The following is a 9,371-nucleotide window of genomic DNA, read 5'->3' on the forward strand; positions in this document are numbered from 1 at the left end:
GACTTGATGATCTTGTGGCACAAGGGCGAGAGAACATGTTGCTTGAATTGGGTGAGCTACGGCTTGTTGGTTGAAATAAACCCTTGTATTCTTCCAATTGGATGGAGGAAATTTTAACCTTTCACTTCTTCTTAATGGTTGAGTAGGTCTTTGTTCAGCTTGAGTGGCTTCCTCATCTTCACTAGAATCACTAGAGTCATCTAGGGATTGAGTCTCTTGAACTTGACTTGTAGCTTCCCGATCTTGGGAAGGACTATTGTGGTCACTATTAGCTCTTTCTCCGTCTTCTTCATCATTAGACTCGGTACTTGGAGTTGGTGCTTGGTCTTGTTGGTTTGGTTCATGACTTGATTGAGGAGGGTCATCATGACTTGGTGGAATGGAGTTCTGGCCCGGTTGAGTACTCGTCGTTGATGTTGGAGCTTTGTTTCCCAAATGGTCCAATAGAAATCTTAGACTAGTAGCCCGGTCGGATGGAGAATGGGCTAGATCTTTAAGACTTTCCCAATCTTTCTTGTTATGATATCCTTGATCTTCAAGGAATTTCACATCTCTTGATACATATGTTCGGTTGTTCGCCGGATCATAGCATTTGTAACCCTTTTGTGTTGTGGAGTATCCAAGGAACATGCACCGAGTACTCTTCGCATCGAGTTTATTCCTTTGTTCTCCGGGTACTAAAACAAAACACACACAACCAAACACTCTTAGGTGATCAATAGAAGGTTTAGTGTTGTTTAGTACCTCAAATGGAGATAAGTCTCCCAAGATTTTTGTTGGTGTCCGGTTGATAAGGTAGCATGCTGTCATAACCGCATCACCCCAATACCTCCTTGGAACACTAGTATAAAACATCATTGATCTTGCAACCTCCATGAGATGTCGGTTCTTTCTCTCCGCCACTCCATTTTGTTGTGGTGTGTACGGGCAACTCGTTTGGTGTAATATTCCGGACTTGCTTAGGTGCTCTTTCAACTTAAGACTTGTGTACTCTCCTCCATTGTCGGTCCTAAGTACCTTAATTTTGGCATTAAATTGATTAGTGACATAGTTTTGATAATTTATGAAAGCATCAAATACTCTATCCTTAGAAGGCAAGAGAGTTATCCATGTGTATTTTGATTTCTCATCAATAAATGTGACAAAGTATTTATTGTTATCTCTAGAAACACATGGTGCTGCCCAAACATCAGAATGTACTAAATCAAAACAATTCTCATATATAGTAGAGAACTTAGGGAAAACTGATTTGCAATGTTTACCAAGAATACAAGCTTCACAACTAGTATGATCAAAAGATATACTTGGTAACATAAGCTTAAGAGCACGAACATGCGGATGGCCTAGCCTAGCATGCCATAAAACATTGAAAGAAACACCTAAATGCGATTTAAAAGAGATAGGACTAGAACTAGAGCTTGATGATATCCCTTCAAGAACATAAAGTTCTCCTTTTGAACCACCTTCTCCAATCAACTTTCCGGTCTCAATATCCTGAAAATACACATCATTAGGTCCAAATATAGCATAACAATTTAAATCTTTAGTGGCCCTTTTTACCGATAGTAAATTAGAAGTAAACTTGGGCATATAGAAAGCTTTGGAGTTCTTATCAAATACTCTTAAATTGCCTATTCCTTTGATTGGAACCTTATCACCATTGGCTATAATCACATTTCCTAGGGCCGGTTCAATGTTATTAAGAAGATTCGAATTGCTAATCATATGATGTGAAGCACCCGAATCAATAACAATAGAACTATCACTAGGTTTATGAGAAAAGTAGGTGATACCGGATTCCTTGAGGGATGCAATGGATTTGATAAGAGCTTCTAGGTCAGACTTCCTCACATAATCCCTGGGTTCCATCTTGTTCACTTCTCCTCTTGTGTTTGAGCTTTCGGGTTGATCTTGACCATCTTGTCCTTCAAGTGAGAGATGAGCTTTTGGTTCTTTGAACTTGGCCGGCTTGAGGTGTGGGTGGAGAATCCAACATTTATCTTTGGTGTGGCCTTTCTTCTTGCAATGTTCACACACTAAGGCTTTTCGTTCATCGTTTCGGTATACTCCTTTGTTGGCCACCACTTCTCCTTTGTTTGCCGTAGAAAGTTCACCTTTTCCACCGAATAGACCGGACGATCCTTGCTCCTTTTGAATTTGGGAACATACTTCATCGAGACTTGGTAGCTTCTCCGATCGAAGAAGGTGCTTGATGAGATCATTGTAGCTAGGATTCAAGGTGAGAAGGAGAGCAAACACCTTATCTTGTTCCCGGCGTTCATGGAGGATCTTTGGATCAAGGGTACCCGGCCTTAGGCTCTCAAGTTCGGACCATAAAGATCTAAACTTTCCAAAATGTTTTGTGAACTCCAAGTCTTCTTGACTTAACTCATTAATGGCTTTCTTCACTTCAAACACTCGGGTGAGATTAGACTCATTACCATACACATTTTTAAGTGTATCCCATAGCTCCTTTGCCGTTTCACAATAGGAGTAGCCTTCAAGAATAGAGGCTTCAAGAGAGTTTTGGAGAAGAGCAAGGACCGTTTGATCCTCTTGGAACCATTTGTTTTCCTCGGGAATGGTTGCTTCCTTCTCTTCCTCTTCTTCTTCGTCGGCATCTTTTGGAGCTTGGGATGATATTACATGGCTCCAAAGTCCCCGACCACACAGTACGGTTCTTGCTGTTCTAGACCAAGTCAAGTAGTTCCTCCCTTGGAGAACCACCGAAGTAACAAGCTTTTTAGGTTTTTCCATGGCTTGAAATCACTCGGATTGAAGAACAAAGCTATTACCCGCCGGACAAAGCTATTACCCGCCGGATAATGAGAGAATTTGCGAAATCAAACTAAAAGAGAGAAGAATAGAGAGAGAATGGCTTTAAAGACAAGATCTTGCTCTGATACCATGTAAGAATATGCGGAAGATTAAGAGTATTTTGAGAGATTAGTGAAGAACAAGAGAGAGAGTATGAGAGACATTGAAGAACAAGAGAGAGAGTATGAGAGACATTTCGCAAATAGGGTAAGATTGATTAGAATAGGATGGTTTTCTCTTTGTGTGTTTACATCTATTTAAGGACACACAAAGAGTATAGAGCCGTTACACATGATCCAAGGGACAATGACATAAAGTAAAGTTCCTTGTCTTGACATGAGAAAGCGACCTCCCCTTCCTTATCTCCTTATCCACTTGCGCTCATATGGCTCTCTTGCTTTAGGACGGAGAGAGATGCTTCTAGATCCTTCCCATGGGCTTTCTTAAAGGCCTTCACTCTTCATGGATTCGTGTAACACCTCCAGCCCACACGCACACCTTTGTACGGACATGTACGGATGAGATTGTACGGATGGGTGCTTCACTCTTCGTTTCTCGATCAATAGCGTGTCTATACCAAAGTCTTTGAGGAGAGCCTTTAGCCACATTAGCTCCGTAGTAAGCTTTCTCATGGCCCGGTACTCAGCTTCGGCACTTGAAAGAGACACCACCTTTTGCTTCTTGCTTCTCCAAGTCACTAGATTTCCACCAATGAAGGTACAATAGCCGGTGGTTGATCTTCTATCATTCTTGTCTCCGGCATAATCCGCATCACAATACCCAACAAGCTCCATGTTCCTATTGCATCCCATCCAAATGCCTTGACCCGGAGCGCCTTTGAGATACTTGAGGATGCGGTTCACCATATTCCAATGGTGTTGGGTTGGAGCTTGCATTTGTTGGCTCACTACATTCACGGCAAAGCAAATATCAGGCCTAGTGATGGTTAAATAGATGAGCTTACCTACTAGCCTCCGATACTTGGTAGGATCTTCGAAAGGCTTGTTATCATGCTCCCCCTTTCGTCTAGCTTTGTAGTCATCTTCCAAGGGAGTCTTTGCTGGTTTAGCGCCAAGCTTACCTACTTCATCAAGAAGATCAAGAGTATACTTTTGTTGAGGTAAGAAGAGACCTTCCTTTGATCTACATACTTCTATCCCAAGAAAATATTTTAGTTCTCCAAGATCTTTAATATCAAAGACACTTTTAAGGAAATCTTTAGTATCTTGAATACCAACCTTGTCATTCCCGGAGATGATAATATCATCTACATAAACGAGAATGACTACTATACCTTCTTGGCTAGGGAGAGTGAAGAGTGTATGGTCAGCTTCGGATCTCTTGAATCCTCTTCCTAGAAGTGTGGTGCTAAGCTTGTGATACCAAGCTCTCGGAGATTGCTTAAGGCCATATATTGCTTTGTTGAGCTTAAGAACTTTCCCGGGTGCTTCTTTGTCTTCTAGACCCGGTGGTGGTCTCATATACACTTCTTCCTCTAATTCTCCTTGAAAGAATGCATTCTTGACATCCATTTGCCAAAGATCCCATTCCAAGTTAGTAGCCAATGAAAGAATCACTCGAACCGTGTGAAGTTTGGCCACCGGGGCAAAAGTATCAAGGTAGTCTTCTCCATATTTTTGAGTAAAGCCTCTTGCTACAAGTCTAGCCTTGTACCTCTCAATTTCTCCATCACTCTTATACTTGATGGTGAATACCCATTTAGAGGTCACGGCTTTCCTTCCTCTAGGTAGGTCCTTTTCTTCCCATGTGTGGTTGTTTATCATGGCTTGTCTTTCGGCTTCTATAGCATCTCTCCACACTTGATGTTGCATGGCTTCTTCATATGTTGTGGGAATCCAATGTTGATCAACTTTGCTAAGGTAGACTTGATGTTCTTCGGGTAGGTGAGCAAGAGTGCATACGGCTTGAATTGGATGAGCTACCGCATTGGCATTGTAGTAGACTCTCTTGTCTTTCCATGTTGAGGGATGAAAGCGAAGTCTTTCACTTCTTCTTAAAGGTATCACTTCTTGAGTTTCTTGAGTCACTTCTTGAGTAGTGTCTTCTTCCTCTTGATTCAATTCGTTAGAGCCATCACCATCGGGTATATGATCTTGAGTATTGAGATCATCCTCTTCATTTTGAGTGTCTTGGACTTCTTCCTCAAGACTTTCTTCTTCTTGTTCTTAAGTCTCTTGTCCTTGTGGCGGGTTTGGAGCTTGAGTTTGTGAAGGTTGGTAGTTCTCAATTCCAAGCTTCTCAAGAATAATCCGAAGGTTAGTAGCTCTATCCGATGGTGAGCTAGACAAATCCTTAAGACTTTCCCAATCCTTCTTGTCATAGAATCCCTTGTCTTCCACAAACTTCACATCTCTTGACACCAAAACTTTCCTTGACTCCGGTACATAACACTTGTAACCCTTTTGAGTTGTTGAATACCCGATGAACATTCCCTTAGTGCTTTTGGCTTGGAGCTTGTTCCTTTGATCTCTGGGAACAAAGACATAGCAAACACAACCAAACACACGTAAGTGATCAAGGGAAGGCTTAGTCTTAGTGAGTACCTCAAATGGAGACTTGTCTTGTAGAATCTTTGTTGGTGTTCTATCGATCAAGTAACACGCGGTCATCACGGCATCACTCCAAAATCTCTTTGGAACATTTGTGTGAAACATTATGGACCTTGCAATCTCCATTAGGTGTCGATTCTTGCGTTCGGATACACCATTTTGTTGAGGAGTGTAACGGCAACTTGTTTGGTGGATGATTCCGTGTGATGCTAGGTGCTCCTTGAATGCTTGACTTGTATACTCCCCACCATTGTCGGATCTAAAAATCTTAATCTTGGCATTGTATTGGTTAGTCACATAAGTATGGAAGTTTTTAAAAGCTTCAAGAACACGATCTTTTGAAGGAAGAAGAGTAAGCCAAGTATACTTTGATTTTTCATCAATAAATGTGACAAAATATTTTTTGGTTTTCTCTTGATAAACAAGGTGAAGTCCACACATCCGAATGAATTAAATCAAAGCAACTTTCATAAATAGTAGACGACTTAGGAAAAATAGCTTTGCAATGTTTACCAAGAATACAAGCTTCACAATCAAGACTTTGAAATGAAACTTTTGGTAGCATTAAACTTAAAGCCCGAGGATGGGGATGACCTAGTCTAGCATGCCAAATAGCATTATTCGCAACAACAATACTTGAACTAAAATGAGAAGATAAAGGTTCGGATAGCTTTGTGTCTTCTAGAACATAAAGACCATCCTTTGTAACTCCTTGACCAAGCACCCTACTTGATTCAATATCCTGAAAGTAAACATCATTAGGTCCAAATATCGCATAACAATTTAAATCGGCCGTTGCTCTTTTAACGTAAAGCAAGTTAGAAGTAAAATTTGGCATGTAGAAGGCTTTAGACTTCTTATCAAATAGCTCTAAGTCACCTATTCCTTTAACCGGAATTTTATCCCCATTAGCAATCACCACGTTTCCTAAAGCCGGTTCAATATTGTTCATTAGCCTAGAATCACTAATCATGTGATCAGAGGCCCCCGAATCAACAATAAGAGGTTTTAGAGTATGAGCAATAGCATGATAGGATTTACCGGATGACTCCTTAAGAGCCTTAATGAGAGCATCGAGATCAGATTTCTTCACATACTCCGAAGACGCCGTCATTGCCACTCCAACACCATTAGCTTGAGTTGAGGGTCCAGGTCCGGAGATGTCTTGAGTCTCTTGGCTCCAGTTCGCTTGATGAGCTTTAGGATCCTTCCATTTACTTGGTCGGAGATGGGGATGGAGGATCCAACACTTCTCCTTGGTATGACCCGTCTTTTTGCAATGGTCACAAGTTAGGCCTCTCTTGTTCTCGGACTTGTAGCTTCCCTTGTTGGCGGTGGTGAGCTCTCCTTTGTTGGCTGTAGCAAGCTCTCCTTTGTTCCCGAAGAGACCAAGAGATCCTTGCTCCTTTTGGATTTGAGAGCACACTTCTTCTAGATTAGGTAGCTTCCCGGCTCGGAGTAAGTGCTTGATGAGATCATTGTAGGTGGAGTTCAAGGTGAGAAGGAGACCAAAGACCTTGTCTTGTTCACGCCTTTCGTTGAGGATCGCCGGATCAATGGTGTTAGGCCTTAGCATCTCGAGCTCCGCCCAAAGAGACCTAAACTTGCCGAAATGTTGAGTGAACTCCATGTCTCCTTGAGAGAGATCGTTGATGGCCTTCTTCACTTCGAACACCCGGCTCAAGTTGGAGAGATTCCCAAACACATTAAAGAGAGTATCCCAAAGCTCTTTAGGAGTTTCACAATAGGAGTAAGCTTCGAGTATTGAGGACTCAAGCGAGTTTCGGAGGAGGACCAAGACCGATTGATCTTCTTGGAACCATTTCCCTTCATCAACAAGAACGATTTCTTGTCCATCTCTTGTGGTCATCTCCTTTGGCGCCTCTTCGTTCAAGATATGGTTCCAAAGTCCCCGACTACACAAGGCAGATCTTGTGGTTCGTGACCACAGCAAGTAGTTTCCTTCCTTGAGGATAACCAGAATGATTTTCGAGTGTAGAGAACTCATCTCATCATAGAGTGAACTCATCGAACAAAATCAAAGAAAAGAGAGAGATTTGGTGCAGAAGTAAATGAGGTGGGTTGAATGAAGGATATGGAGCTTATGGCTCTGATACCATGTTAGATTATGGAGCTTTAGGTTTCGATGGGACAAGAAATCAATCGGAAAAGAAGAAAACTTTGATCGGAAAGTGAGATGAAGAGATTGAGAGAGTAGAGAGATTTTAGAGAAGGGAAAGATTATTTCTCTTTCATTCTAAAAATGGCTAAGTACAAGGTTGCCTTTTAAGGGCTAGACAATCGGAATATCCTTAAGGATATGCCATATGTACAACGGTCACAAAGAGATAAGACACGTCATAAAGCAGATAAAGCACTTCTTGTCTTCTTCTTCTTTTGCGAGGTAACGGCTCTAATGGGAAGGATCGAGAGTCTTCTAGAAAGCTTGTGTGGCTTTGGATAACACTAGAAGGTCGAAGGAAATCCCAATGGGCCGAACTTGATCTTGTACGGACGGCCTAATATGTGATCGTACGGACGAGAGGAGAACCGTACGGACGAGTAGCTCACTTTGGTTTCTTTGACCCGAACACTTCCTCTCTTGATTCTACTCGACCATGATAAGTTATTTTGGTTCAATATTTTTGGAGTGAATTATGACTAGATCTCGTGTTTATGATTCGGTATCAGAACTAGAACCGCAACCGGAACCCAAAAGCTAAAGTAGTGTTTTTCCGTTTAGAAGCTCCAAAACCGAAAACTCATAGGACTTCGGCCACACCCACAAAGATTTGAGAAGCAATAAGAAGCTTGGCTAGTGTTTTTGGAGTGAAATATGAGTAGATCTCTTGTTTATGATTGGGTATAAGAAAGTAGAACTGCAACTAAATCCCAAAAGCTAAAGTAGTGTTTTTCCGTTTAGAAGCTCCAAAACCGAAAACTCATAGGACTTCGGTCACACCCACAAAGATTTGAGAAGCAAAAAGAAGCTTGGCTAGTGTTTTTGGAGTGAATTATGACTAGATCTCGTGTTTATGATTGGGTATAAGAACTCGAACGACAACCGGATCCCAAAAGCTAAAGTAGTGTTTTTTTTCGTTTAGAAGTTCCAAAATCGAAAACTCATAGGACTTCGGCCACACCCAAAAAGAATTGAGAAGCAGTAAGAAGCTTGGCTAGTGTTTTTGGAGTTAAATATGACTATTTCTCGTGTTTATGATTAGGTATAAGAACTAGAACCGCAACTGGATCCCAAAAGCTAAAGTAGTGTTTTTCCGTTTAGAAGCTCCAAAACAGAAAACTCATACGACTTCGGCCACACCCACAAATATTTGAGAAGCAATAAGAATCTTCGTTAGTGTTTTTTGAGTTAATTATGACTAGATCTCGTGTTTATGATTGGGTATAAGAACTAGAACCACAACTGGATCCCAAAAGCTAAAGCAGTGTTTTTTCGTTTAGAAGCTCCAAAACAGAAAACTCATAAGACTTCGGCCACACCGACAAAGATTTGAGAAGCAATAAAAAGCTTGTCTAGTGTTTTTGGAGTGAAATATGAGTAGATCTCGTGTTTATGATTGGGTATGAGAACTAGAACCGCAACCGGATCCCAAAAGTGAAAGTAGTGTTTTTCCGTTTAGAAGCTCCAAAACAGAAAAATCATAAGACTTCGGCCACACCCACAAATATTTTAGAAGCAATAAGAAACTTCGTTAGTGTTTTTGGAGTGAATTATGACTAGATCTCGTATTTATGATTGGGTATAAGAAGTAGAACCGCAACTGGATCCCAAAAGCTAAAGTAGTGTTTTTCCGTTTAGAAGCTCCAAAACCGAAAACTCATAGGACTTCGGTCACACCCACAAAGATTTGAGAAGCAATAAAGAAGCTTAGCTAGTGTTTTTGGAGTGAATTATGACTAGATCTCGTGTTTATGATTGGGTATAAGGACAAGAACCACAACTCGGATTCCCAAAACAGCTAA

The 9,371-nt window shown here is 41.2% G+C and overlaps 1 long non-coding RNA gene across 1 annotated transcript; it reads right to left on the minus strand.

The window, feature by feature from the left end:
* Positions 1-5,833: 5,833 nt before the first annotated feature.
* On the minus strand, positions 5,834-6,542 carry LOC110226882. Its single transcript, XR_002330765.1, has 2 exons — positions 6,429-6,542; positions 5,834-6,129 (listed from the first exon to the last, which is right to left on the minus strand). It is a non-coding gene; the product is annotated as an uncharacterized LOC110226882 (long non-coding RNA).
* Between the last annotated feature and the right edge of the window lie 2,829 nt (positions 6,543-9,371).

This window comes from Arabidopsis lyrata (genome assembly GCF_000004255.2).
Source record: "Arabidopsis lyrata subsp. lyrata unplaced genomic scaffold ARALYscaffold_10, whole genome shotgun sequence".
Classification (NCBI taxonomy): Eukaryota; Viridiplantae; Streptophyta; class Magnoliopsida; order Brassicales; family Brassicaceae; genus Arabidopsis; species Arabidopsis lyrata.